At 42.8% G+C, this 27,468-nt stretch overlaps 1 protein-coding gene across 1 annotated transcript in view; it reads right to left on the reverse strand.

Moving 5' to 3' along the window:
• gdpd2 (glycerophosphodiester phosphodiesterase domain containing 2) overlaps positions 1-25,821 on the reverse strand; it is a 139,438-nt gene extending 113,617 nt beyond the window's left edge. Inside the window, exon 1 of the mRNA XM_087992011.1 lies at positions 25,724-25,821. The gene's annotated coding sequence lies outside the window, so the exon portion shown is untranslated. The remainder of the gene's footprint in view (positions 1-25,723) is intronic.
• Positions 25,822-27,468: the final 1,647 nt, after the last annotated feature.

Here is a 27,468-nt window from a genome sequence, read left to right on the forward strand (position 1 = left end):
AGATCCATAGGGAAATAAACTTCCTTTCTCTCCTGTACAGCCATCTGGAGAACCTTTAGAGAAGCATTGCTAAATTATTACTATACTTTTTAGCTGGTTTCTAACATTTCTAGGCTTAGGTGGAGATGATTAGCAGAAACTAAGTGATGCTCCTGAGTTTCAGGGAATGAGGTGTTTTCAGGGAGTCTTTTAAATATGAAGCCTGGATATTAGTGCTTGGAAGATGTTACTAGGTTTCAGAACTTCCTACCTATAAAATTCGGCATTTAGCCATGTATGAATATATAATAAGCTGAGAAAACATGGACAAACTTGACTCGCCCCTGAGCAGCTGTCCCTCCCACTTCGACACTTATACTTACTTCCACACTAGTCTAAAAAATAAATGACTGCTTGCTTGATTCTAGTGAAAGCTTCTTCTTGTTCTATGGAGCAATAGTCCTGCATATCCTTAACAGTGAAATTATGAAGAGGTTCATACTCTAGTAGAAAATCAGTGAAGAACTCTTCTGGAGATTTCACAAATCCAACAAATTGTCACACCATTTTAATGTCTGTTAGAATATTTGCTTTCCCCATGTTGGACATGCTCTGTTTCCTTTGAGTGGTATCCTCTTCAAGATTTACACCCTGTGCGCAAGCCTTGAATTTTCTGTTGGCATTTCTGCAACAATGTTTGGTAGAATTCAAGCTATGTTTTATCGGCCTTCAAAATGTATTCAGTCTGTCTTTCTGTTCCTCAGGGAGATCTAAGCTGCAAAGCTGCTTGTAACATGGTTTCCCCAGAACTGTTAATAGAGTTGCTGTTCTTATTTATTCAGATTTCTTATTCAATTTTTGCTGCTGACTCTGGAAAAGAATTCCAACTTTGCTTTATTTTACCTTTTCATTTCCACAGCATCAGTGATTGGAAAGTTCATAGCCATCCTGACTGTCCCAGGAGAAAATGAGGACTGCAGATGCTGGAGACCAGAGTTGAAAAGTATGGTGGTGGAATGATCCTGAAGAAGGGCTTATGCTTGAAACGTCGATTCTCCTGCTCCTCGGATGCTGCCTGGCCTGCTACGCTTTTTCAGCACCACACTTCTCAATTCTGACTGTCCCAATAATTCAAAGCTGCAGACTGCTGCTGTAAATCTTCCTTTGCTGTGATAACATCTAACTCTCTTACAACTCTGAAAATCCACACAATTTTGACTGGATACTCCTGAAATCATGTTTTATATTATGTTTTTGAATGCCTACTACTACTAAGATGAAAACAAGTCTCATAAGAGTCCACAGCAGTTTGGCAACTCACAAGTGTACAATGTGCAACTGAATTTCTCCAAACAGTTTTCAATAACAGAAAACTTCTCCACCATCGAAACAGTGTTGGGAGACTGTTTTGATATGTCTCCCTGCTATTTTTTGTCAGTCCCCTTCTTATACCTTACTACCCTGGAGTTGAGAAAAATCTTGCCCTTGTGACTCCATATCAACTGCATATTTCAATAGTTTCCACTTTGTGACATCTGACCTAATTACTTAGCCAACCATTTCAAGTGAATTGCCTCTTGTCATCCATGTTCATTACAAATGAATGATTCAATTAGATCAGATCCAAAGTATTTGTGATTTTAAAAACCTCAATCATAGCTTTGCAAATTTCCTCGGGCATTTCTTCAAAGGAAGTGGTTATAACTCTTCCAGTTGAATATGTAGTTGAAAGCGTACTTGAATATACTGAATGTACCCAGTTCCTTTAGTTTTGAAGTTCCAGGCTCCAAAAGTATAAGCGAACTTATCATGAAGGCTCAGAAAGCTGTATAGTTTTACTAAAGAAAAGCATAGATGTCAAGCTGACTTGATTAAAGTGTCTAAAATTAGTATGCTGCATGAAAATAGATGATTTTTTTGAATGAATTAGTCTGAACATGTGAACATGTATTTAAACCACATAAGAATAAGTGCAAAGGATCTATGCTTGCCAAAGATTGGGAACAGTACAGAAATTGCTGGAGAATTGAATTGAATTGAATTTATTGTCACGTGTACCAAGGTACGGTGAAAAGCTTTGTCTTGCGAGCAATACAGGCAGGTCACAGAGTTAAGTAGCATAGATAGTAAATAATAGGTAAACAGCGGCAAAAACAAAAACACAGGTGCAGGCAAATGTTAAGAGTTTGTGAGTCCATTCAGTATTCTAACAACAGTAGGGTAGAAACTATTGCGAAACCGGCTGGTGTGTGTGCTCAGGCTTCTGTACCTTCTCCCCGATGGTAAAGATTGTAGAAAAACATTGCCAGGGTGTGATGGATCTTTGAGAATGGTGGCGGCCTTTCCTTGACAGCGGGCCTGGTAGATGGATTCTATAGATGCGAGCTTGGCCTTTGTGATTGGCCGAGCAGAGTTCACCACTCTCTGTAACCATCTCCGATTTTGAATGGTACAGTTGCCATACCAGGTAGTGATACACCCAGATAGAATGCTCTCGATGGTGCATCTATAAAAATTGGCAAGGGTATTCGCCGTCATGCCAAATTTCCTTAGCTGCCTGAGGAAGAAGAAATGTTGGGCCTTTCTAACCAGTGTGTCCACATGAAGAGTCTAAGAAAGCTTATTGTGGATGACCACTCCCAGGAGTTTGACACTGTCCACTCGTTCCATCTCTGTGCTGCTAATGTGTAGGGAGAGCATGAGTAACATCCCACTGAAAGTCAATAATGAGTTCCTTGGTTTTGCTGGCATTGAGATCTAGATTGTTCTCAGTGCACCATTGTTCCAGGTCTTCCATCTCCCGATGTTTCATTGCCATCTGAGATTCAACCGACTATGGTGGTGTCATCAGCGAACTTGTAAATGGCATTAGTCTGGTATTTGGCCACGCAGTTGTGGGTATACAGTGAGTACAGTAGGGGGCTGAGTACACACCCCTGGGGGGGCTCCAGTGTTGAGTGTTAGTGAGGATGAAATATTGTCCCCAATCTTCACTGAAGTTGAAGTTTTGAAAAATTGAACAATAAGTGTTAACTCTGCTTTTTCTCCACAGATGCTGCCAGACCTGCTGAATTTCACCCACAATTTCTGTTTTTATTTCAAACAAGAATGGTACTTGTTTGGATGTCAGCTGATTTTTATTTGACAATTGTTTATCAACCTTTGAAAGAAATTGTTAACTTAAGTAATGTGTGCAAATTTACTTTCAAAGTTCAAAGTGGAGCTCTGCAAATATTTGGTGTCCAAAAAAGGTTAGTTGGATGCTGATTGACTTAGGCGAGAGTGAGGACTGCAGATGCTGGAGATTAGAGTCGAGTGTGGTGCTGGAAAAGCACAGTGGGTCAGGCAGCATCCAAGGAACAGGAAAATCGACATTTCAGGCAAAAGCCCTTCATCAGGGATGTCAGGAATGCTGGTTGATGTATTCTCTGCAAATTATTTTTGACTGTCTTGATGTAGAAGGTCAATTTTCTAGAATTATTTTCTTCCCACCAAGATGGCTTAATAGTTTTTAATTCCATGTCACAGGGGATTAAATTCCTTCTGCTATTTGGGAAACAAAACTAATGGAGCTGAAAATATAGACCAGCTGGTCTTTATCATCTGTTATGTGTCTGTGAGACAATGTGGGCTGCCACCCTCTGATGTTTTGTCACATTTACTGTAATGAGGGACTTTTACATTTTTGCATTATTGGTGACTTATTTTAAGATCTGAAGACCATTACTGATGACAATATTGGCATTTATGCAGCCATTTAGCATTTCTCTTCTGTAATTTTAACAATTTAATGGCAAAATTTTGGTGAAGTATGCAAATAAAGCTGAACAAATATAATTTTATATGTTAAAGAAAATCCCCTGTAAATGAAGTTTTCTTATAGGATTGCTGCTGTACCCTGCATTAGAATGTGTCTGGACAATGAAGAGTCCTCAGGTTAGATATTATTCTGGTCATAGTCTTATGCATGTTCTTTTAAGTATACGCAGGACAGGAAGGATTTTGTTGGCAAGTCAGTGGACCATAGTAGCCAGAATACTTTTAGCAACCCTACTTTAGTTGTTTGGGGAATCTCTCCCACATATTCTTAGCACTCTGGCAGCACTGCAGTCCCCTGAAAAGACAGGAGATTGCCCGTTGAAAATAGTTGGGCAACTGAAGGGCCAGAAACTTTTCATTCTCTGTTGACATTGCTGTGACTGTAGCTGTCAAAGCAAGTGTTGCCTTCCTCACATTGGACATCAGCAAGCCTAAGTGAAAGCAGGGGAGTGGGTTGGTGGTGAAGGCAAGGCGCTGTTTCCATGAGGATAATACCTATCACTGGGTGCCCTTTGTGAGCCATGAGGTATGACGTCAGGACAGACCCATCTCCAACATGCCTGCATGAATGTTGCAAGAGTTTGCGGGAACTCAGACTCAATGGCGACAGGAAGATGTGCAAAAATGTTCTCTTGCCATTTTATGACCACCCCCAATCTCCTAAATATTCTCGGTACCCTTCAATTCTCTGGTTGAAACACTGACTGCAGAATTTGCAATCTTATATTCATTTCCTGAGTATCAAATTTTTACCCTATCTCTTTATTTCCCCCATTTGCTAGTTGCTCACAGATATTCTGTTCCCTAAAGTCTTGCTGTTTCTATATGTTCCTTAACTGAAATGATCTTGTATTTCAATTGACAGCAAGGCTGTCTCAGATGCATACAAACTGGTAATGAACGTTTGTAGGATTTGAGAATGGTGACAGCAAGTTTAAAAGAATCAGCTAGAACATTGATATTAATATTGATCTATGGAATTAACCAGCAGTGTTCCAAAGGGATCGGTACTGGGTCCACTTTTGAATGTCGTGATTTAGATGAGAACATAGAAGGCATGGTTAGTATGTTTGCAGATGACACCAAGATTAGTGATATAATGAACAATGAAGAAGGTTATCTAAGATTACAAAGAGATCTTGATCAATTGGGTCAATGGACTGAGGAGAAAGTGAGATCTGCAGATGCTGAAGATCAGAGCTGAAAATGTGTTGCTGGAACAGCGCAGCAGGTCAGGCAGCATCCAGGGAACAGAAGAATCGACGTTTCGGGCATAAGCCCTTTTTCAGGAATGAGGAAAGTGTGTCCAGCAGGCTAAGATAAAAGGTAGGGAGGAGGGACTTGGGGGAGGGGCGTTGGAAATGTGATAGGCGGAAAGAGGTCAAGGTGAGGGTGATAGGTCAGACTGGGGTGGGGGCGGAGAGGTCAGGAAGAAGATTGCAGGTTAGGAAGGCGGTGCTGAGTTCGATGGATTTGACTGAGACAAGGTGGGGGGAGGGGAAATGAGGAAACTGGTGAAATCCGAGTTCATCCCTTGTGGTTGGAGGGTTCCTAGGCGGAAGATGAGGTGCTCATTCCTCCAACCGTCGTGTTGTTATGGTCTGGCGATGGAGGAGTCCAAAGACCTGCATATCCTTGGTGGAGTGGGAGGGGGAGTTGAAGTGTTGAGCCATGGGGTGGTTGGGTTGGTTGGTCCGGGTGTCCCAGAGGTGTTCTCTGAAATGCTCCGCAAGTAGAGGAGGCCACATCTCCCCAATATAGAGGAGGCCACATCGGGTGCAGAGGAAGCAATAGATGATGTGTGTGGAGGTGCAGGTGAATTTGTGACGGATATGGAAGTTTCCTTTGGGGCCTTGGAGGGAGGTGAGGAGGGAGGTGTGGGCGCAAGTCTTGCACCTCCTGCGGTTGCAGGGGAAGGTGCCGGGAGTGGAGGTTGGGTTGGTGGGGGCTGTGGATCTGATGAGGGAGTCATGGAGGGAATGGTCTTTACGGAATGCTGATAAGGGAGGGGAGGGAAATATATCCTTGGTGGTGGGGTCCGTTTGGAGGTGGCGGAAATGACGGCGGATGATACGCTGTACATGGAGATTGGTGGGGTGGTAGGTGAGGACCAGTGGGGTTCTGTCCTGGTGGCGGTTGGAGGGGCGGGGCTCAAGGGCAGAGGAGCGGGAAGTGGAAGAGATGCGGTGGAGGGCATCGTCGACCACGTCGGGTGGGAAATTGCGGTCCTTGAAGAAGGAGGCCATCTGGGTTGTACGTTTTTGGAACTGGTCCTCCTGGGAGCAGATGCAGCGGAGACGAAGGAATTGGGAGAATGGGATGGTGTTTTTACAGGGGGCAGGGTGGGAGGAGGTGTAGTCCAGGTAGCTGTGGGAGTCGGTCGGTTTGTAGTAGATGTCTGTGTTGATTCGGTCGCCTGAGATAGAAATAGAAAGGTCGAGGAAGGGGAGGGAGGAATCTGAGACTGTCCAGGTGAATTTGAGGTCGGGGTGGAAGGTGTTGGTGAAGTGGATGAACTGTTCAACCTCCTCGTGGGAGCACGAGGTGGCGCCGATACAGTCATCGATGTAGCGGACTGAACTGGACTGAGGAATGGCAGATGGAGTTTAATTTGGATAAATGTGAGGTTTTGCATTTTGGTAAGACAAACAAGGGTATAACCTATACATTTAAAGATAGCCTTGTATGATATTGTAGAACAGAGACCTCGAGGTTCAGGTACACAATTCTTTGAAGTTTATATTACATGTAGATGAGGTAGTTAAGAAGGTGTTTAGCATGATTGCTTTCATTGTTCAGGTCTTTGAATATAGGAAATGGACGTCATCTTGAGGTTGTACAGGATGTTGGTGAGGCCTCTTCTGGAGTACTATGTCCAGTTCTGGTTGCTCTGTTATAGGAAGGGTATCATTAAGCTGGAGGGAAAGTCAGAAAAAGGTTCACCAGGATGTTGCTGGATAGGCTGGGACTTTTCTCATTAGAGCAAAGCAGGTTGAGGGGTGACCTTATAGAAGTTTATAAAATCATGAGGGATATAGATAAGAAGAATGGCAGGTGTCTTATCTCAATGGTGGGGAATTTCAAGACGAAGGAGCATATTTTAGATGTGAGTGGAGAAAGATTTTAAAAAGACACGAGATGCTTTTTTTTTACACTGACTGGTTTGTGTGTGCAATGTCAACTTTTGTGAGGTTTTAGTATCTAGTGCCTCAGAAAAAGGTAAGCTGTTAACAACCCAAAAAACTGTGGGTCCACACACTGTTAGGGGAATTGCTTATTGCTTTTTCTCTGCCCCAATGTCATTTGCCTGGGAAAAAATAACACATTATTTCCTCATACTAGATTCAGTCTTAAACGGCAGAATCAACGAAGTCGTTTCCCAAATAATAGCATGATGTCCAACACAAAGACGTCTGTTGCAAACAGATCACTTCAGGGACATGTTTTTCTTTCATGGTTACTGAAATAACTCTACAAATGCTGGTATATCGGCACCAAGTCCCCTTTATTTACACATGCATAGTACATGACACTGACCCGCTAATTCACAGCCAGCCCCTAGAGTGAGCAGAATCCCTGACACTCCTGTTTATATCTGTCAGCCAGGGCTCCCTGATTAGAGCAGGTCAAGAGTCCCAGTCAGGAAATTTATATTCTATGAGGTCCATCTGACATACCTCATTCCAATCACTCCAGTGGGGGCAATCTGTTGGTTGTGCTGAAAGCAATCCATTTCACGACAGGACTTGGGTGTATGGTGGATGAAAAATATGGAAGGTGGTGTTCAGGTTCTAAAATTATTAAAATTTATGTTGAGTCTTGAAGGCTGCAGGGTCTTCAAGTGGAAAATGAAATGTTGTTCCTTTAGAAACCAAAAGAGAAAATGCTGGAAAATCTCAGCAGGTCTGGCAGCATCCGTAAGGAGAGAAAAGAGCTGACATTTTGAGTCTAACTGACCCTTTGTCAACGCATTGTCAAAAATGAGCTTTTGGTTTCAGATTCCAGCATCCGCAGTAATTTGCTTTTATGTGTTGTTCCTTTAGCTTGTGTTGAGCTTGCAGGAGCACTGTAGCAGGCCTGGGACAGAAATGTTGGCCAGGGAACACAGTGGTATGTTGAAATTGCAGCATCGGAAGTAAATTATTGCACTAAAGGGCACACAGGAAAGTTACCAGGTTGCCACGTGGGCTGAAGAGTCTGAGACCTAGGAAAGGATTGAAAGGGTAATGATAAACAAAAACAAAAGCTGGCAAAGAAACTCAGCAGATTTGGCAGCATGTGGGCAATGAAAACTGAGTTAATGCTTCAAGTCCAGCAACTTTCTTCAGAGCTAGAAGCAGCTGTGAAAAGGTGGTATTTATGCTGATGACGAGGGTAGAGGGTGCAGGAAGGAATGAGCAGATAATTGGAGATGGATCTTTGTGGGGTTAAGCTGTAGACCTTTCCTTGCCAACCCATTTTCAACTACATGTAATAGCCATTATTATCTATCCAGCTTCTCTTCTTCCCTGGCTTACTACAAGTGTCCCTTTGTCCATCTACTCTCTTATCTCTCACTCTCTGTGCTCCCTCCCCACCTATCCACTTATTCTTCTTGCCCCCACCCCTATCATTAGAATGAATACCACCATTTCCCAGCTGTTACTAGCTCTGATGCAGGGTCGCTGGAGTTGAAGCATTAATTTTGTTTTCCCTCCACAGATGCTGCCAAACCAGCTGAATTTCTCCAGCAATTTATTTCTTTTTGTTTATTTCAGATATCCATTATTTGCATTCTTTATTTTATACCATTAGAGAGGCTAGGGCTAGGGCTGCTTTTGTTAGAGTAATAATGGTTGAGACGGAACTTGACAGAGGTGAATACATTTATAAGGAGCATAGATAAGGGTGGATTTGCATTTCTAGAGGGGTAAAAAACCAGGGGACGTGGAATTAGGATAAGAGGTGGATGGCTAAGAGCAGAGTCAAGGAAAAATTGTGTTCACCCAGAAGATGGTGGGAGTCTACAACTCATTGCTTGAAAGGTGTTTGATTCAGAAACTGTAGTAAAAATTAAGCAGTGTTTAGATATGTACTTGCATTACCATGGCCTCCAGGATCAGCTAGAAAATAGGATTAGTATTGTCAGATTTTTGTTGGCGGGTATGGACAAGATGGGCCACATGTCCTCCCCCAGGCTTTAAATGTCAATGGAATTGGTCTTACTGTGTTGTTTAATTATGTCTATAGAGCTTTTAACTTGCCATGTTGCAGCCATCTGCAGTACATTCCATAGAAATGTCTCATTTTCTGTATGCCTATTGAAAATGAGAAAATTATAGTTTTAACGAGAAAAATAGCATTTGTTTTTGTGTGGTACAAAATGTCCTGAGGCATATTTGATACAAATTTAAATAATTATTTCTCAATGTCCCTCATGAATCACTTGTGTTAGCTCATGAGATAAACTGAAATTATGCACGATCAAGTTGAGGCAGATTACCAGCTCCAATTGTCAATCACTGTGTTGTTAATAGTTTATGTATATTCAAGATTTAAGATCTACCACTGTCGCAACTCATTAAGCACTTGTAGATTTTCAAGCACATTTTCAGATCATTTGCTGACCTTTCGTTTCCTGATGAACATTCAGTTCAATTTTTTATTAGTTTTGCAAATTGTCAGGATACACTTCTTCTTTTATCATGCCTGACAAAATTAGCATGCAGCAATAAAATACTGAATTGCTATTGGCCCTACTATAGGAACGATGTTGTGAAACTTGAAAGGGTTCAAAAAAGATTGACAAGAATGTTGCCAGAGTTGGACGGTTTGAGCTATAAGGAAAGGCTGAATAGACTGGGGCTGTTTTCCCTGGAGCTTTGGAGTCTGAGGGGCGATCTTATAGAGATTTATAAAATCATGAGGAGCATAGATAGGGTGAATTGACAAGGTCTTTTCCTTGGGTTGGGGGAAAACAAATACTAGAGGTCATAGGCTTAGAGTGAGCGGGAAAAGATTTCAAAGGGACCCAAGGGACAACTCTTTTACGTAGAGGGTGGTGCGTGTATGGAATGAGTTGTCAGAGGAAGTGGTGGAGGCTGGTACAATTACAGCACTTAAAAGGCTTTTGGATGGGCATAACAATAGGAAGGGTTTAGAGCGATATGGGCCAAGTGCTGGCAAATGAGCCTAGATTCACTTAGGATATCTGGTTGGCATGGACGAGTTGGATCGAAGAGTCTGTTTCTGTGCTGTACAACTCTCTGACTCGATGACCCTATAATGTGATATATGAGATTTGAGAACTGAACTCAGTGGCCTGAAGGGGGGAGGAAAAGATCAGACTTTTCTGATCCTCATCCCAGTTAGTCATGTTGCCTGACCTGCTGTGTTTTTCCAGTACCACACTCTCCACACTGATATTGCTTGTTTAGGTGTACAAATGGGCTTTTCAAGATGCTTGCAGCACAAGGGAAGCTGGTGAATTCCAGGATATCTGCACAGTGGTGAGTTGTTTTCAGAATGGTGCAGAGTAAGTTGGGGCCAGGACTGGACATGTCTGATGTCATAGTGACAGAGTTGATAGTTCATGAGATGAATTTGATAAGATGCAGTGAGAAAACCTCACTTAGGTTTGTGGTGGAAAGCCTTCCTAAAAACTCAATGCAACTTAAGCAAAAACACATGAGGTTCAGTTGTATATATTTAAAAACCTTTGAAGCCTGATTTCTAGTGTTAAACTCCCTTTTTATTTTAACTATCGTACATTGCTCAAATTCTATAGAAACTCACGACAGGTAAACATTGACATGCATAAATGAAAGCTGCTTGCTACCTTCTCTCTATTATGCCAATAGAACAGCGTTGGTTCTGTTACAAGCTGAGTACAGCCTACTTTCAGCAAAGCAGATGTATCTGAGAAATATTAAATCCCTCTTGCATCATCTAACCCATAAGAAAACACTTATTCTCCTGGGTTTTCTGTTATATCATCTGCAAGTTTATGTGGTTGCAAAAATACTTCCCTTTGAAAATTTTCACACTACAAAAATGAGGTCTTCACATGGATTGACTTACATCCCCAGCTGTATATTACTAAATAAGCTAAGAAGATCTTCAAGATTACTTTCCTACAGTAGGGGATCATTAAGTGTCTCTTCAAAACCTGAGTCTCTGGTGTGGTTTTAGCCTTTCATGTACCATTAGAGAGTACTTTCTCCTGTGCATCTGGATGATAAGGCTGGCTCTCCCCTCTTTGGTAATTCAGTGCAGACACTGATTTCTTTCCACCTGTCCACCTCATAGGTTTTAATTAATTTTTCTGGAGCTCCTAAAACTTGTTGATCATAAGGGTGGCTATATTTCGTTATATATCCAACCTGTTCCATAGTTCTTATTTTTGAAAGATACCGTACTCACCCTCCTATTTCATTACAGATAATTATCACAAGATTTCTCTCATATGATCAGAATTCACTTTGCAAATGCACAATCTTTTCTTCGGCCATGCTGACTTTCAAGTCCACTTCCACAACTGCATTAGGACTTTTAGCCTTACACATTTGCCAATCCATGGCTTTTGCTCTGTCCTTCACTTATTATATCCACCCAAAGTTTTAACTGAGCGGCTTTCCCTGTTCTCCTTATGTTTGTTACTTTACTCCGTTCACTGGCCCTTCTGGCATATATGTTACTTTGGTGCCAACATTTGGTTCTTGATTTCACTCAAGGAGGCCAGACTGAACCAACCACAGGCCCCCTCCAACCCCCCCACCCCTCCGCCAGAACACTCAAAGCTGTAATTGGTGCCCAGGACCCCATTGGGAGCACACACTTCTCGGATCAGCAGACTTCCTTTACCATTGCCCAGGATCGACTGGGAGCAGTGATCAGCCCAGGAAAGTGGAAGATGGGACTTCAGGTGAGACTGAAACGTCAGAGTTTCAAAACCCATCCCTGTCCCAACCGTCCCCTACCCTGGCAAACATCCAAGCCATTGTAAACAACATGCCTAAACTTAAAGCTAGACTCACCTTCCAAAGGGAATTGAGAGACTGCTGTGTACTCTGTTTTAAAGAGACATGGCTCACTCCTCCTATATCCTGCCTTACAAGCTGAGGGTTTCTCAGTTCACCAGGTGGACTGCTTAGCGTCCTCAGGCAAGGCAAGGGGCAGTGGGGTCGTCTCTTAATCAACAACACTTGGTGTTCAGACGAGATGACCCCTGCATGTTCCTGCTTTCTGGACCTAGAATATCTTCTAGTAAATTGCTGTCCCTACTGCCTGCCACGCGAGTTCACATCTGCTATCCTGACAGCAGTCTACATCCTATCCATGCAGACATAAAGAGTACACTTGATGTATTACACAGTGCAACAAGTAGTCTTGAGGCAGAATACCCCAAAGTTAATCTGACTTAATCCCCAACCAGAAGCCATGGATGAACTGGGAGATCCACTCCCTTCTGAAATACAAATCAGGCAATCCTGACCTCTACAGGAAATCCAGGCATGACCTTCATAAGACCTTCAGAGATACCAAAAGGCAAAACTAAATTAAGTTTGAGACACAAATCAACCACATGGACACCTGTTGTTTGTGGCAAGGCTTACATAACACAATGGGCAACAAAGTAAAGTCAAACAGAATCATAGTCAACAGTACATACCTACCAGATGAGCCGAATGCATTCTAAGCTCACTTTGAACAGAAGGTCAGCGAAACAATGTCATTTATCCCAACTGCGTTGATGCACTGCACTCTGGATCACCACTACAGACATCATTTCAGCCTTCTTGAGAATGAATCCACAGAAAGTGACTGGCCCAGATGGAGTTCCCAGCTGTGCACTCAGGTACTGTGCTGACCAGCTGGTGGGAGTATTTACATACATTGTCAACTTCTTTTTTACTATGATCTGAAGTACCCACCTGCTTCAAAAAAGACCACCCTCATCCAGTGCCAAAGAAAACTCCTGCAGCGTGCCTCAATCACTATGCTCACTGGTTCTGACCTCTATACTTCTGAAGTACTTCCAGAGGTTAGTCATGGTTCATATTAGCTCCAGACTACTAAATTGCCTTGAAACTCCTGCAATTTGCCTACTGGCGCAACAGGTCCATAACAAGTGCCTTCTCTCTGGCCCTACACTCACCTGTGGTTCATCTGGATAACAAGAATAAACTCATGTATTGCTAGACATCGGAGTGTGTCTGAGAAAATTAAAAAACAGTGAAATTCACAACTGATCTTGGAAGAATCTGTCTGGGCAAGGTCACAGCACAGAAGCAGATGAGTGGATTTTAAATATGGCTTTAAAATAAGTCTGCAGTAGTGAGTAGATTGGGTTCTTTCTTAATTATATGTTTTATTGAGCTATGTCTCTTGATTAAACTTAAAAGATAATCCATAAGTATTAATTTAACTTGGAGCAGTGTTTTGTAGAAGAATAAGACAGTGCTATTTTCTGGTTCTGTAAATTGAAAGAAGCAAAAATGGCCCTTAGTAGAGTGATATGCTCTTCTTGTCGGATGTGGGAGTTTAGGGAGAGTTTATGGGTTACTGAGGATTATATCGGCAATAAATGCCATTGGTTGCGAATCCTAAAATATTGAATGGATCAGTTGGAGAGACAGTTAGAGGCAATAAGAAATTTACAAGAGCAAGGGGATGTGATGGATGGTAGTTATTGGAAAGGGAGAAAATCTCAGATACAGTCACATACATTGGTTAACTCCAGGAAAGGTACGAGAGTTCGGCAGGAGTCTTGTGTGGCATTCCCCAGTTCAAACAAGTTTTCTTAGGGGAACGTAGCATGAACAGCCAAGTTTTTGGTACTGAGACTGGCTCGAATGTAACGAGAGGTACGTGGGGTTCCAAGTGAGTTAGGCAAGCATTTAAAAAAGGAGGCTCTCGAGAGTAGTAATATCTGGATTACTCCCAGTGCTACAAGCTAGTGAGGGCAGGAATAGGAGGATAGCGCAGATGAATGCATGGCTGAGGAGCTGGTATATGGGAGAAGGATTCACATTTTTAGATCATTGGAAACTCTTTTGGGGTAGAAGTGACCTGTACAAGAAGGACAGAGTGCATGTAAATTGGAAGGGGACTAATACACTGGCAGGGAAATTTGCTAGAGCTGCTTGGTAGGATTTAAACTAGCAAGGTAGGGGGGAGGTGGTACCCAGGGAGGTGGTGAGGAAAGAGATCAATCTGAGACTAGAACAGTTGAGAACAAAGTGAGTCAAACAGTCAGGGCTGGCAGGGACAAAGCAACGAACAAGATAGGACTGATAAATAAAACTGCATTCATTTCAATGCAACAGGCCTAACGGGGAAGGCAGGCAAACTCAGGGCATGGTTAGGAACATGGGACTGGGATATCATAGGAATTACAGAAACATGGCTCAGGGATGGACAGAACTGGCACCTTATTTTCCAGGAAACAAATGCTACAGGAAGGACAGAAAGGGAGGCAAGAGAGGAGGGGGAGTGGTGTTTTTTATGAGGGATAGCATTACAGCTGTACTGAGGGAGGATATTCCCGGAAATTCATCCAGGGAAGTTATTTGGGTGGAACTGAGAAATAAGAAAGGGATGATCACCTTATTGGGATTATATTATAGACCCACGAATAGTCGGAGGGATATTGAGAAACAAATTTGTAAAGAGATCTCAGTTATCTGTAAGAATAATAGGGTGGTTATGGTAGGGGATTTTAACTTTCCAAACATAGACTGGGACTGCCATAGTGTTAAGGGTTTAGATGGAGAGGAATTTGTTAAGTGTGTACAAGAAAATTTTCTGATTCAGTATGTGGATGTACCTACTAGAGCAGGTGCAAAACCTGACCTACTCTTGGGAAATAAGGCAGGGCAGGTGACTGAGATGTCAATGGGGGAGCACTTTGGGGCCAGTGACCATAATTCTATTCATTTTAAATAATGACGGAAAAGGATAGACCAGATCTAAAAGTTGAAGTTATAAATTGGAGGAAGGCCAATATTGATGGTATTAGGCAAGAACATTCAAAAGCTGATTGGGCACAGATGCTCGCAGGTAAAGGGACGGCTGGAAAATGGGAAGCCTTCAGAAATGAGATAATGAGAGTCCAGAGAAAGTATATTTCTGTTAGGGTGAAAGGAAAGGCTGGTAGGTGTAGGGAATGCTGGATGACTAAAGAAATTAAGAGTTTGGTTAAGAAAAAGAATGAAGCATATGTCAGGTATAGACAGGATAGATCGAGTGAATTTTTAGAAGAGTATAAAGGCAATAGGAGTATACTTAGAGGGAAATCAGGAGGGCAAAAAGGAGACATAAGGTAGCTTTGGCAAATAGAATTAAGGAGAATCCAAAGGGATTTTATAAATACATTAAGGACAAAAGGGTAACATGGGAGAGAATAGGGCCCCTCAAAGATCAGCAAGGCAGCCTTTGTGTGGAGCCGCAGATGATGGGGCAGATACTAAATGAGTATTTTGCATCAGTATTTACTGTGGAAAAGGACATGGAAGATATAGAATGTAGGGAAATAGATGGTGACATCTTGAAAAATGTCCATATTACAGAGGAGGAAGTGCTGGATGTCTTGAAACGCATTAAACTGGATAAAGCCCCAGGACCTGATCAGGTATACCCAGAACTCTGTGGGAAGCTAGAGAAGTGATTGCTGGGCCTCTTACTGAGATGTTTTTATCATCGATAGTCACAGATGCGGTGCCAGAAGATTGGAGGTTGGCTAACATGCTGCCACTGTTTAAGAAGGGTGGTAAGGACAAGCCAAAGAATTATAGACCAGTGAGCCTGACCTCGGTGGTGGGCAAGTTGTTGGAGGGAATCCTGAGGGGCAGGATGTACGTGCATTTGGAAAGGCAAGGACTGGTTAGGGATAGTCAACATGGCTTTGTGCACAGGAAATCATGTCTCACAAACTTGATGGAGTTTTTTGAAGAAGTAACAAAGAAGATTGATGAGGGCAGAGCGGTAGATGTATCTGTATGGACTTCAGTAAGGTATTCGACAAGGTTCCACATGGGAGATGGGCGAGCAAGGTTAGATCTCATGGAATACAGCGAGAACTCACCACTTGGATACTGTATTGGCTCCAAGGTAGAAGACATAGGTGGTGGTGGAGGGTTGTTTTTCAGACTGGAGGCCTGTGACCAGTGGAGTGCCACAAGGATCGGTGCTGGGTCCAGTACTTTTCATCATTAATATAAATGATTTGGATGCGAGCATAAGAGGTACAGTTAGTAAATTTGCAGATGACACCAAAATTGGAGGTGTAGTGGACAGTGAAGAATGTTACCTCAGATTACAACAGTATCTGGACCAGATTAGCCAATGGGCTGAGAAGTGGCAGATGGAGTTTAATTCAAATAAATGCGAGGTGCTGCATTTTGGGAAAGCAAATCTTTGCAGGACTTATACACTTAGTGGTACGGTCCTAGGGAGTGTTGCTGAACAAAGAGATCTTGGAGTGCAGGTTCATAGCTCCTTGAAAGTGGAGTCGCAGGTAGATAGGATAGTGAAGAAGGTGTTTGGTATGCTATCCTTTATTGGTCAGAGTATTGAGTACAGGAGTTGGGAGGTCATGTTGCGGCTGTACAGGACATTGGTTAGGCCACTGTTGGAATATTGTGTGCAATTCTGGTCTCCTTCTTAGTGGAAAGATGTTGTGAAACTTGAAAGGGTTCAGAAAAGATCTATAAGGATGTTGCCAGGGTTGGAGGATTTGAGCTATAGGGAGAGGTTGGATAGGCTGGGGCTGTTTTCCCTGGAGCGTCGGAGGCTGAAGCATCACCTTATAGAGGTTTATAAAATCATGAGGAGCATGGATAGGACAAATAGACAAAGTCTTTTCCCTGGGGTGGGGGAGTCCAGAACAAGAGGGCATAGGTTTAGGATTAGAGGGGAAAGATATAAAAGAGACCTAAGGGGCAAAATTTTCACTCAGAGAGTGTTACGTGTATGGAATGAGCTGCCAGAGGAAGTGATGGGGGCTAGTACAATTGCAACATTTAAAAGGCATCTGGATGGGTATATGAATAGGAAGGGTTTGGAGGGATATGGGCCAGGTGCTGGCAGGTGGGACTAGATTGGGTTGGGATATCTGGTCAGCATGGATGAGTTGGACCGAAGGGTCTGTTTCCATGCTGTACGAATCTGTGACTCTATGACTCTAATACCTAGGTCAGGCTCCTAGCAATTGACTACAGCTCCACCTTCAACACTATGATTCCAAACAAACTTATCTCTAAACTTTATGTCTTAAGTCTCAACACCCTCCCTCTGTAACTGGATCCCCGACTTCACGACCCATGGACTGCAATCATTAAAAAGAGGCAACAATTCCTCCACGATAATCCTCCATGCCAGTGCTCCACAGGGCTGTATACTCAGTCCCCTACTATACACCTTATACACTCACAACTGTGTGGCCAAATTCTGCCCCAACTCCATTTACAAATTTGCTGATGACACCACTGCTGTAGGTTTTTCTCAAAAGGTGACAAAATAGAATACAGGAAAAAGATTGAATGCTTAGCTGCATGTTGTAAAGACAGCCATCTCACAATCAACATCAGCAAAACAAAGGAGCTGGTCATTGACCTGAGGAAGTGGAGTGGATGGCAAACCCTGTCTGCATCAATGGTGCTGAGGTGGAGATGATCAACAACACCAAGTTTCTGGGAATGATGATCACCAACAATTTTTCCCTGGTCCACCGACACCAACACGATAGTCAAGAAAGCACCACAGTATCTCTACATCCTCAGGAGCATAAAGGAATTCAGCATGTCCACAATTTTTATTGATGCACCATAGAAAGTATCCTTTTTAAATGTTTCACAGCACAGTATGGCAACTGTTCTTCCCAAGACGACAAGAAATTACAGAGAGTCATGACCACAGCCCAGTCTATTATGCGAGGAAGCTTTCTATCTATTGACTCATACAAACTTCCTGTTGCCTCTGGAAAGCAACCAACATAATCAAAGACCCCTCCCTCCCTGTTGTACTCTCTTCCACTCTTTTCCGTTGGGCAGAGATACAAAAGTTTGAAGACACATAGGAACAGATTCAAGAACAGCTTCTTCTCTTTTGTTATCAGACTTTCGTACAGACCTCTCAAATGTTCATCTGATCTCTCTTTCTTCTCCTTCTCTCTGGCTATAACACTGTATTCTGCACTTTGTTCTGCTGCACTCCGTACAGTACAATCTGTCTGTATAGCACATAAAACAATACTTTTCTCTGTGACTTGCTGAATGTGACAATAAAAAATCAAATTCAGTCAAACAAACTCTGGGGAAAATAGTCTTGTCTTGCATCTTTGTACCATTGTGTCCATTCTCATTTAGCCCTTCATTTTCCTCAGAACAATACAACATAAGTATATATAAAGTACCTCATCACCTTAGGGGATCTCCCATCCACCGCCTCCAACCTCATAGTCCCACAACCCCGCACCGCCCGTTTCTACCTCCTACCCAAAATCCACAAACCTGACTGCCCCGGCCGACCCATTGTCTCAGCCTGCTCCTGCCCCACCGAACTCATCTCTGCATACCTCGACACGGTCCTGTCCCCCTTAGTCCTAGAACTCCCCACATACGTTCGGGACACCACCCACGCCCTCCACCTCCTCCATGATTTTCGCTTCCCTGGCCCCCAATGCCTTATCTTCACCATGGACATCCAGTCCTTATACACCTCCATCCCCCATGACAAGGACCTCAAAGCCCTCCGCTTCTTCCTTTCCAGCCGACCCAACCAGTACCCTTCCACTGACACTCTCCTTCGACTGGTCCTCACTCTGAACAACTTCTCTTTCCAATCCTCCCACTTCCTCCAAACCAAAGGAGTAGCCATGGGCACCCACATGGGCCCCAGCTATTCCTGCCTCTTTGTAGGATATGTGGAACAGTCCATTTTCCGCAGTTACACTGGCACCACCCCCCCACCTTTTCCTCCGCTACATCGATGACTGTATCGGCGCTACCTCGTGCTCCCACAAGGAGGTTGAACAGTTCATCCACTTTACTAACACCTTCCAAACCAACCTCAAATTTACCTGGACCGTCTCAGACTCCTCCCTCCCCTTCGTAGACCTCTCCATTTCTATCTCGGGTGACCGACTCAACACGGACATTTACTATAAACCGACCGACTCTCACAACTACCTAGATTACACCTCCTCCCACCCTGCCCCCTGTAAAAATGCCATCCCATATTCCCAATTCCTTCGCCTCCGCCACATCTGCTCCCAGGAGGACCAATTCCAATACCGAACAACCCAGATGGCCTCCTTCTTCAAAGACCACAATTTCCCCTCAGACGTGGTGAACGATGCTCTCCACCGCATCTCCTGCACTTCCCACTCCTCCACCCTTGAACCCCACCTCTCCAATCGCCACCAGGACAGAACCCCACTTGTCCTCACCTACCACCCCACCAACCTGCAGATACATCGTATCATCCTTCGTCATTTCCGCCACCTCCAAACAGACCCCACCACTAAGGATATATTTCCCTCCCCTCCCCTACCAGTGTTCCGGAAAGACCACTCCCTCCGTGACTCCCTCGTCAGGTCCACATCCCCAACCAAACCAACCTCCACTCCCAGCACCTTCCCCTGCAACCACAAGAAATGCAAAACTTGCGCCCACACCTGCCCCCTCACTTCCCTCCAAGGCCCCAATGGATCCTTCCATATCTGTCACAAATTCACCTGCACCTCCACACACATCATTTACTGATCCGCTGCACCCGATGTGGCCTCCTCTACATTGGGAAGACAGGTCGCCTACTTGTGGAACATTTCAGGGAACACCTCTGGGACACCCGCACCAACCAACCCAAACGCCCTGTGGCTGAACACTTTAACTCCCACTCCACCAAGGACATGCAGGTCCTTGGCCTCCTCCATCGCCAGACCATGGCAATATGATGCCTGGAGGAAGAGCGACTCATCTTCCGCCTAGGAACCCTCCAGCCACAGGGGATGAATGCAGATTTCTCCAGCTTCCTCATTTCCCCTCCCCCCACCTTATCTCAGTCCCAACCCTCGGACTCAGCACTGCCTTCTTGACCTGCAAGCTTCTTCCTGACCTATCCGCCCCCATCCCCTCTCCGGCCTATCACCCTCACCTTAACCTCCTTCCACCTATCGCATTCCCAACGCCCCTCCCCCAAGTCCCTCCTCCCTACCTTTTATCTTAGCCTGCTTGGCACACCTTTCTCATTCCTGAAGAAGGGCTTATGCCCGAAACGTCGATTCTCCTGCTCCTTGGATGCTGCCTGACCTGCTGCGCTTTTCCAGCAACACATTTTTCAGTATATAAAGTGCATGACTTGTTCTGATTCTTAATTATGTGATCAGTGCCAATTAAACTTGATCAATGCACTCCAAATGTTGATTATCATGCTGTAAAATGACTGTTTTTCCACCACTATCCATAACCTTACCCAAAACTTCCCACTCTTTCTGTCCTTTATTACCCCCAGATTAAAGTTTATTTCTGATGTCCTTATATGATGTCATAAGACTTGTTGAATTTTCCCTGAAATTTCACCCTAAATGAATACCCTCCTTCTTGCTTACATAGTGTTCAAGCATCCATAAAAAAGGCATAACTTAAAAATAAGGTGATTACCATTCATGGAGGTGAGGAAAAATTTGTTTACTCAAAGGGTTGTAGCTCTTTGGAGCTATCTACCCGAGAGGGCTATGGAAGCTCAATCTCTGAGCATGTTTAAAGCAGAGATTGCTAGAATCCTGCTTGCCATTTAATCAACATTTGAACTTGCTTATATAAAAAAAGAAAGAACTATGAAGCTTGTAAACCTGAAACAAAAACAGAAATTTCTGGAATGCCACATCAGGACAGTTGATAACTTGCATTTTGGTGAATTGCTTAAGATGTTATGGAGCATCTCATTGTCTATGGCATGATTTCTTTCACGAATACATTACTGAAAGGACTTTGGCTAATGTGTCCATCACCATACTGTCTGGGAAGTTATGTGAGAAGTCCAGAGAGGCCTATCTGAAAGTCAGGAGCAACAAGTCACATTTTCCATCAACGTTCCGAATGTTGAGGCGAGAGTCTTGCCAGGGAAGCGAGATGCCTGTCTAATGGGATGGTTACTTGTTATCAGCCTCAGTTACACAGAATGTTACCTCAGTATTGGACAGGTTCATTTTTACCACCCACTGGATAGAATCTAGATGCCAAGAATTCTTGATCCGATCAGGGACTGCTTCATAGAAAGGGACATCATAGAAAGGGAAAAGGTGGTATATTTTGAGCTCAAAAGGAATACAAGCTCAGAAGGATGACAGCATGACAGGACAAAAATAGATAGTTTGCAACACAGAGGTACAGAAAGCACATACATCTGCAGATTACTGTTTTGCTTTAATTGATAAAGTGGAATTCCTGCCCATTAGCTAACCTGTTTGGGAAACCTTTTTAGAAACTTAAATCATTTGTGCTTAGCTGAGCTTTTTGGAGTGGACCTATGGACATTTGCCAAATTTTTAAGATTGACTTTAACAAGCTTTGATTACACATCCCTAATAAAATGCAAGTTTAAGATCAAAAGTGCAGCTGCCCAGTACTGGGCACAGTAGGAGGAGGAACAATAATAGTAATGTACCAGCAGCAGGGACCTCATTGTGCGCAAGGTGCTGTAGCCCATTTTGAGGACTGACAACCAGGTTGAGCCTGGTGCTCGGCATTACAAGCATTGCCTCCCATGATTGACTGATTGCTAATAGAGACCTTCATGTGAAAAATACCTGCGACTTTGTGGACTCGCTGACAGTTTAATGACCAAAAGGACAAGATCCATTTCTGAATAATAGCAAGTCCTTCAAGGGGCAACTATATCTGTCATGAACCTGACAGGTTCGTATCATCTGCATTGTATTGTTGTGCTTGAGAAATGCATATTGTGCACAGGTATGCGGGAGTTTGTTGGCTCAGTTGGCTAGACAGCTAGTTTGCAATATGGGTTCAGTTCTCAGAATGATTGAGGTAACCGTGAAGGTCTTGCTTTCCAACATCAGCCCACACCTGAGAGGAGGTAAACATCAGGTTAAACTCACTACCAGTTGTCTCTCTAATGAGAGAGCAACTCTATGGTTCTTTGGGACTGTGGTGACTTTATCTTGAGGGGTTCAAATGCTAGACATAGCTAATGATAGATGTGTTATTGGTCCCCGCAAATTACAATCACACATCTTTCTGACGCAGAGGTAATCACAGGCAATCATAAAAACGATAATTGTGGGCACACATAAAGTGCAAAAGGGAGTGTAAGCAATTACTGTGGCCTTTTATCGTTCAGTTGGAAAGGTGAAGTTGCCATAGTCCTCAATCATTAGAGAGACAGAGAGAGAGTGAGAGATAGAGAGAGAGAGAGACAATGAGAGAGAGAGAGAGAAGTGGTGGTGGTTTAACCTGAGGGCCACCTCGCCTTGGACGAGAGGCAGAGGTTTAGATGGAGAGTCCTTCAATGATAATGGAAAACTCTTATATTCAATTATATCTTTCGTGGGTGGTATTGATGCTAGGGAAGGAGGGTATAAGTACTCTTGCAGCATTTATACTCTGCTATTATCCCTCTGCAGCATAACTATTGGAGTATGTGTTGAAATAAAGTCAATGGAAAATTGGCAGAATGAATCATTCCATAGTCCTCCTTGTCAGAATGTAACTTGTCTGATCTAATGTACAGGCACGTTAAAACATTATTTAGAAGTGATGCAACTGTTGACTGTTCCTTATGTTTCTGACACAGGGTCATTGCCAGTCTAACCAATGGACTCAGCCACAGCAGTGTGATCATCGCTGTTGTCACTATGCAACAACAGTGCAGGGAGATGGAGGAGGACTGGATGTGCTGGCCAGCCCTAGAGCAGGAGTACCCTGGAGCAGAAAGCAAACAGCCTCCACCACATGCTGAGATCGCAGCCGAAGGTCCCTTAGTGTGTGTCAGAGATAGAGGAGGAGCAATGCTTTTTGCTCTCGATGCCAATTCCTCCAGATGACTGCATCTGAGAGAAGCCGCTTTGTTACTGGTCTGGCTACAGCACCTACCTGGTCATGGGGAAAAGAGATGAAGAGGTGTAATCTGCCATGGATGGTTTCTGTGAAAGCCTTGATACACATGTTGGTGGATAATTGCCACTACACTCCAGTCAGAGTGTACTGAACTGTTCTAGCATGTTGTATTCTGTACAACTAGAGCAGATGTTGGGGCAGTGATGAATGCTGAGGAACTGGTAGAGTGGGAGCAATCTTCCAAAGAGGAATGTGAGGATGTTGAACTCAAAAAACATCACCTTGTATATGACAAAGCACAGCTATGTTCAGCATTACAGGCCACATAGGGTTATATTACCACCTGGTTCTAGTTAGTGATCAGTCATTGAGTATAAATTACTTGTTGCTCAAGATGTAAGCATTTGTATGCTGGAGGCAAAATTCAGCCTTTGTTGTTTTGCTTTCTGTTCACTTTTGGTTTCAGTAAATAAAAATTAATGTTATACATTGTTTGAAAGCCTTCCTGTCTGTAATGGTCGCACATTGAACAATGATGAGATACTGGACTCCAGTGGGCATTGCGGACAGAGTCGTATTGACTGAGAGAAGATTGAAGGATGGGTTGTGGCCAGTGAGGTATGTGACTTGGTGCTTAAACTGTGATTGGGGTAGTAATTGCTATTGTACTTGCACGGCAGTGACCCTGTAAAAATTGGCTTCAGTTGGGAAAAATCCACAAGATGAGCAGAGGCAAAGACAAACACAATCATCTGGCAACAACTCCAGATGATCGGGAATTGAATAAATATGTATCTGATATCCTGAAGGGGTTATGAGCATTGATCTGAACAGTATACTTCACACTATGAACATCTGGAGCATAAGACAGTCACCAAAATCATTTGGGATGAGTGGTCTGGTTAACTCTCAAAGTTGTGAAGGGATTTCTGGTACATCAACCATTTGAGGATGGACTCTTGCATGGGGGAAGGCAAATTGCTGTTCTTGTGTCAGTATACTTGAAGTGACAATATATAATCAATAAAGATGTTTGATTAAACCACGTCCTTGTTCTGCATCATTGTCTAACCATAGTAAAAATCACACAACACCAGGTTATAGTCCAACAGGTTAACTTGGAAGCACTAGCTTTCGGAGTGCTGCTCCTTCATCATGTAGTTTTCTAATCTGAATCTGGATAATCTGGCCAGGTAATGAATGGGGTTGTTGTATACCCCAAAGTTTTGCCATTTTGTGTGTTTTCATCCATGAGGAGTAATGTTTATGGCTTTGCCTTTGCAAATAGTTCACTTCTTACTGATGCATTTGCGGATAGCCAACTGCAACATCCTTGATGTATTTCCAGTAACTATCCTCATCAATCTTGAGGCATTAAAGTCCAAAGTGGCAGTAATTTTTACTTACACGTCCTGGTGCCTGAGTCAGTAAATAGAGGTTTGCTGAATCAGCAATGAACTGACTGAACAAGCACAATTTCTTCAGTCACACAACCGAACTAACCATTGGTCTGTATACCCTGTTGGGTGGTATTGATGACTGCTGGCAGGTTCCTCACCTCTGCTTTCTGAGAAGTCAAGCTAGAACTCCTTCTGCACAGTGAGGACTCTGTGGCTGGTGTGTTACTGTTGCTCGTTCTCCTTCTGCTGTGCCCAGTGTTGGGCAGCTGTACACTTGCAATCCTAAATCTGCTTTGTTTATCAGGGATGAGCAATCACAGTCCTGTTAAAGTCAATCTTAAAAATTTGGCACAAGTCCATAAGTTTGCTCCAAAAAGCTCAGCTAGGCACAAATGTAACTGACCTAAGTGTCTACAAGAGTTTCCCCAAACAAGTTAGCTAATGGGCAGAAATTCTACTTTATCAACTAAAGCAAAACAGAGATCTGCACGTGTGTGTATTTTCTGTTGCAAACTATCTATTTTGTCCCATTCTGCAGTCATTCTTCATTTGAATTTCGTTCTTATTCCTTTTGAGTTCAAAGTATACCACCCTAAATCCTTTCCCACACAATTTCTGCACTAATATCAATGCATCCAGTTTAAATACGCCCCCACTGGCAAAGGCTGATTTCCTGCTACATGCCTCTTTTGAATTCTACTGTGCACTGGGACCATGGAATCAGCCTTTGTGTCTTTATTTAAATATCTCTTTCTTTTTCCAACTATCCCCTCATTAGTATGTGTGCTGCTGTCTGACACTTAGCATTCTTGTTGAGTTTGCATATTGTCCTTGCAATACTGCTGAATCTATTCAGCTCGCTAAAATCAAGCTTATGCTTAAATCATTATTTCATGCTCCCTATATTCTTCAGTTCAACAACCTCCCAAGTAGCAAATAATGTGATTCCACAACAAGAAAGTCTATTATGAAAGGAAACTCAGGAGATTTCCACACTGTGTAGCCAATCTGCTATGTCAGTCTTACATCTCAGCACCAAGTTCAAAGTCTACCCCATGTAATTCTTATCAGTCAATAGCATTTTCATTAGTAATTTTCCTTTACTCTGTATGCTTTTTATATATAGAGGAACCAACAGAGACATGTGCATACAATTTCAGGATCAAATGTGGGCTTATTTATTCCCTTTACATAGAATGCAAAGTATGCCGACAAGAATTGGCAAATTCATATGAATGCAGCATTACAAGTCGAAATTGAATCATTGCTATTCATCAGGATTACACATGCAGTTGTCACTAAAAAATGAAGGAAATTGATATGAACAATATTAATGCACAGGAGACTACATACTAGGATGAATAGAATTATTCCAAATCATCACTCAGGAACATAAAATGGCACATAAATGTTGATCAGTAGAGAGTGAGTCTTCAGATTATTAACAGAGATATAAAGTTTAGCACTTGCCTGTTTGTTGAGTAGACGAGCAATACAGATTTTTAAAAATTGAGTCCCTTTGATACGCCCTCCTTCCTCTTGTGCTATGAATGGATTAGAGATTGAGGATGACAGATTCACTTGTTGAAACCATGCCAGTCTTCTTGAGTAGAACTGAGGGAGCATGCTTGCATTAACCCTTTCATTGCCCAAACATCAGAATATTAAATGAACAATAGATCAATAGATCTGCTTTGTCAAAGAACTATCTGGACAGCAAAACGCAGAAATTTGATTGAACACAAAAGTGGGCAGGGAGAGGGTGGAGTGATCAAATTGTTCTATGAGCTGCCATCTGCATCTTCTAAATGTGAGGGTTATTTAGGGACTTTTGTTGTCTAGTATGTGTGAGCTTAGCCACCTTTTGATCTGATAAGAAGAATCTTGTAGAATAAACAGGATGCATTTCTGTAACTACTTACTTGCTATAAGAACAGGCTCTATAAGATGCCAAAGACAATTGAGAGAATCTAGCTTTAGGTCCTTCTACCATGAGATCCTACTTCACTGTTTCACCACATGTTTATGTCATCATTCCAGTGGTTGATGCTTATTGCATTCTTTCAGACTTTCAGGCCCATCTGAAACAAGATTATTGCTAGAAACTAGTTATATTGTGACAGATGCTCCACAGTTGCTGCTTATTGGTTCTATGCCTTTTTGGGGGTAAGAAAATAAGATGTCAATCATGGCTAGAGAATATCAAGGAAGAGGGACTAAGTCATATGGTGAGACTAGAGAAGTTAGGATTCTTCTCCTTAGAGCAGAGAAGCTGATAGGAAAATTTTATAGTGGTGTACCAAACATGTAATGTTTTGATACAGCAAGTAATCTACTACCAGGTAGGTTAGGAGAATCATAGGGTTATACAGCACTGAAACAGATCCTTTGGTCCAACTCATCCACATCGACTAGATAGCCTAAACTGACCTAATCTCTTGTTTCAGGCCCATATCCCTCTAAACCCTTCCTATTTGTGTACCCATCCAGATGCCAATTAAATGTTGTAATTGTACCCGCCATCACCACTTCATCTGGCAGCGTGTTCCATACACACACACACCCCTCTGAGTGAAGGCATTGCCTCTCAGGTCCCTTTTAAATCCTTTCCCTCACACCTTAAGCCTATGCCATCTAGGTTTTGCACTCCCACGCCTTGGAAAAAAAACCTTGGCTATTTACCCTTTCCATGTTTCTCATGATTTTATAAACTTCTATAAGGTCACTCCTCAGCCTTCAATGCTCCAAGAAAAATAGCTCCAGCCTATTCAGCCTTTCTCCATAGTTCAAACCCTCCAATTCTAGCAATATTCTTGTAATTCATTTCTGAACCCTTTAAGTTTAATACCATTTTCCCTAAAACAGGGAGACCAAAATTAAATGCAGTATTCTAAAAGTGGCCTCAACAACGTACTGTACTTTTGCAAAATGATATCCAACTTTTGTATTCAATGCACTGACCAATGAAGGCAAGCATGCCATACGCCTTCTTCACTATCTTGTCTACCTGCAAATCCACTCTCAAGAACCTATGCAATCACACCCCTAGGTCTCTTTGCTTGGCAACACACTCATGACCTTTCATTAATTAGTAGTTAGAGGATATGGAGTTAAAATAATTGGCAAAAAGATTACAAAAGAAGGAAAGTTTTTAATGTTGTGGGCACTGGTGGTGGCTTGTTTTAGCACCAGGAAGAATGCAACATCTCTATAGC

This window comes from Chiloscyllium plagiosum, unplaced genomic scaffold, assembly GCF_037043375.1.
Source record: "Chiloscyllium plagiosum isolate Xiang-an unplaced genomic scaffold, Cpla_swu_hap1 HiC_scaffold_11, whole genome shotgun sequence".
NCBI lineage: Eukaryota > Metazoa > Chordata > Chondrichthyes > Orectolobiformes > Hemiscylliidae > Chiloscyllium > Chiloscyllium plagiosum.